The sequence below is a fragment of the Vombatus ursinus genome, unplaced genomic scaffold, assembly GCF_900497805.2.
Source record: "Vombatus ursinus unplaced genomic scaffold, bare-nosed wombat genome assembly UNPS02014807.1, whole genome shotgun sequence".
Lineage (NCBI taxonomy): Eukaryota > Metazoa > Chordata > Mammalia > Diprotodontia > Vombatidae > Vombatus > Vombatus ursinus.
Genome location: NW_020954585.1, coordinates 12610678 through 12614576, shown reverse-complemented (window position 1 = coordinate 12614576; position 3899 = coordinate 12610678). Strand labels below are relative to the sequence as shown.

General features: G+C 32.8%; 1 pseudogene; it reads right to left on the bottom strand.

The window, feature by feature from the left end:
• Positions 1-395: 395 nt before the first annotated feature.
• Positions 396-3150, bottom strand: LOC114051890 (annotated as a pseudogene).
• Between the last annotated feature and the right edge of the window lie 749 nt (positions 3151-3899).

Genomic DNA, 3899 nt, shown 5'->3' with positions numbered 1-3899 from the left:
GTTACACTCTCAATTCATTTGTCTGTTCTGTTTTCTTTTTTTTTTTGAGGTTTCAATATTTATTCAAGTTGTGTTTTTAAGTGGTGGTAAATACGGCATTTGGAGGAGAAGGCATCTAATTCTACACAATATGAAAGACTCTAAAATATATACATTAATTGCTAAAAACAATTGTGAGAAAATACAAGAAAAGTTCAATTTTGATTCCAAGTGAAGTTTCTTCCATATCTCTGAAAGGATAACATTTTAAAGCTGTGTCATCTTTAACCTAGAGGTCTAACATGATTGATATAGAGCAATACTTGCATCCCAGACATACAACATGAAAAGGTACACTAATTTCTGAAACTAGCTATCCTGCAATATTTTTTTAATTAAATGATTGTACAATTTTTTTATGCTTGAAATTCCAGTCCTAGATCAAACTTGTGTCCACCAGCGTAGACATTCTTACCATCCAGAAAAGCTGATAATGTCAGTTTGATACATCCTTTTAGAGTCTGGTTGTAACCTAATCCTATCAGGCTAGAACTATTCACTTTAGCAGAAAAAGAGGCATCAGGATCAATCTCATGTTTGGCTACTATTCCAAAATGAGAGTTGCTATTTCCAGCTATCTAGGCTAGGTTGACAGCAGCTTCCAACTTCTTGTTCACCTTCTGATAAATAGAGCACCCAAATTCTGTGGCATCATTCACCTTGGTGTGCAACTGGAATTTACAGTCTAGCCAACAGCAAAGTTGCTCTGGGTCACACAAGATTTAGAAGTTTCAAAATTCATCTGGTAGCCTGTCAACCAGCCATCAAGGCCAAGTACCACAACTCCTCATGTTGAAGGTCCAGAAATATTGAAATCCACGTCACTGCCAAGATTGATATTTTCCTGCTTATATTCTCACCTAATCTTAACATTTTTTTCCCTGTGTTAGGTGAGAAGGATGAACCAAAGGTCAACTTCAGTCCATGTGCAAGCTGATCCTCAGCAGTAATTTCCATGTCCAATGTACTGTCTGTGTTCCATTTTTCCATGAATGTCAAGCCATATTCAGATCATTTGTATTTTGTTTCCAAACTGCCCAAAACTTTGCTGTTCTCAGTAAACTTGTAAATTCCAGCCCATTCTTAGATTTTGTTTTCAGAACTAGTTTTATTAAGCCAAATCCATAGCCTTTAGTTAACACATCCCTAGCAGATTTTCCAAGGTCAGCATAAGTAGGTGGCACACCCATTTTCTTCCTCTCTCAGTAGACACAGTGGGAACAGCAGCAGGTGGCAGACACAGAGGAAGCCTCTTTTTTTCTCTTTTCTTGGTGAATGTGTTTATAGAAATAAATTTTCTCCTAAAAATCATTTAACCACATCCCAGTAGGTTTGGTATATGTCTACATTGTTGTCATTTTCCATGGTTTCTTTATTTGTTATTTGTTATCTTTATTATTAAATTATTTAGTCTTCAAGGATTTTAATCACTTATTTAAATAACCATTATCATATATGGTTTTATTTTGTGGTAGGCAACAAAGGGTATGTTTAATTTTTCTTCTTTTCTTCATTTGTTTGTGAGATTTTTATTCCACAGAAGATGCAGCTCAAATATGTATCTATAGGGCACATTTCCTGATCCCTCAAATGTTGGCCCCATTCTCTCTAACCACATTGTATTTATTTGTATTTATTCTGCATATGCCTATATATGTCCTTGTATCCCTCATGAGGATTGTTTCATTCTTTGCATTTGTATTTCCAACACCTAATATGGTGCTTAGCACAAATAAGTTATTAATTTCTTGTTGATTATTTATTGATTTTTGAAACAAAGATGATAATGTACCTTTCCTTAGCTAGACTGAGGTTACCTTGGCACAAGATCACAGAGATTTCCCAAATCTCCTACTAGAGAGAAGAAGAGAAAAGAAAGAAAAGAGAAAAAAATACTTTTTGCTTGCTTAGGTGCTTGTTTATATAGATTAATTCATTAATCAAAACTGGGGGCTCAGTTAATTCTGATGTCTTTAGAACTTAATTTAACAACAACAACAACAACTTACCGAGATCAGCCTGTCATCCATATTGGATGGGAGAGAGGGTAGCAACATTAAAATAATGAAATTACAGGTAGAGTGAAAATTTTTGTTCCTTGAGGCCATTATAATAATTAAGGATATGGGAGGAATACAGAAATGTTAACTAATTAGGTTCTGAGAAAACTACAAATGAGACTAGAACCTCAAATAATATGAATATACTGCCTCTGCAAATATGAGAAATAGTGCAGGGTAGAGTTGCAAAGCCATCTTGATAATCAGAATGGCATGGGGAACAGTGAAATGAATGGAACTTTTTTGTTTTGTTTTGTTTTGTTTTGTTTTCAGTGTAACAATAAGGTAAGATGCATCGGGGAAAAAAAAAACAGAAATATCCTTACCCCAAACACTGGAAATAAGTCAGTACAGATGACACTACCCAATGATGTGGGGAAACCAAAAGTGTATAGGAAATAGGCACACATATGCATACACACAAAAAAAAAACCTTAAGAAAATAATATATTGCAATGTATTGCCTATGTAGTAAAATGGCTACATAACAATTCCAGTGACATAAAGATCAACTTATTATTTACATAGTCATTATTAACCAAGCTTCCCCCAAATACTGTAATGTCAATACTGCCTAGGCTGATTGTCAGAAAGCCTGTAACTCAGTTCCATGCCCAAGATTTATTTTTATATTTATTTTATTTTTAATTTATGAAATAAAACAAGTATTTCCATATCATAATAGAAAAAATATTGCACATGAAACTGCGAATCTATTATGTATAACTTGCAACTCCTTTAAAATATATTATAAATTTATTATGTAAATTTCTTTTTTCTTTTCTCTCCCACCTTACAGATGACTACTATTAAAAACAACTATGTATATAGATGTAAAATAATAAAATAAAATGAAATAAAATAAATTTGAGTTTAAAGCAAAAGTTCTGTAGGAATCTAGAGACAATCTTCAAACACCAAAGAACTGCAGTCCAAATCACACAAAACTACCCCTCATTTATTATAAAGTATAGAAAATTTAGGCATATGATATCTCAAAACACAAAAGAAAAAGACTTGCAACCAACCATAACTTATGCAGTAAGACTAAGTAAAATCTCATAAAGGAAAAAATGAAACAATGATAGAGCATTCAAACATTCTCAATGAAAAAATCAGTGATTAGTGAAATCCCTGAAATGAAAACAAAAGATAGTTAGAAATGCAAATATAAATGCAAAGTATAAATGCAAAAGGGATATGACACATGAGTTTAAAGGAGGTAGCCACAAATAGGATACCAAGATAAAGCAATACAAAACAAAAGAAAAACAAAACACAAACCAGATTAAAAATAAAACCAACCTACACACAACAAGAAAGCCTAAATTCAATAAAGAGGATACCAAATTGTATTTCCAACGGGGACAAAAAACACAATAAAAATTATAAAACTTAAACAAGAAATAACTTTCTCAATAGTACCAAAACTTTGACATATATTCAAATTCAAACCCAAAGTGGCAAAAAATGTGAAATATGTAGAATGTAAAAATTATTCTTTTAAGTCAAAAACTGAATTTCTGTAATAGAGGTATCTCCAATAATTTTATCAGGAATCCTAGTCAAAAGAACCAGGAAGAAAGAAAAAAACTTCAAACATTAAAAAAGAGTATTTCCCAGCTAACTCTCACTTGAAGTAGTAATTAAGGGTTGAAGTGTTTGCTGAGTAGGAACACCTACTTGTCCTTTGTCCTCTTCCCACCTTTGTCTTAGCTTTTCCTTTTTGGTTTCCTCATTGACATAAATTTCTCATAAGCCAATGACCTCACTCTGCCATCCAGGGGATGAAAGTTTTTT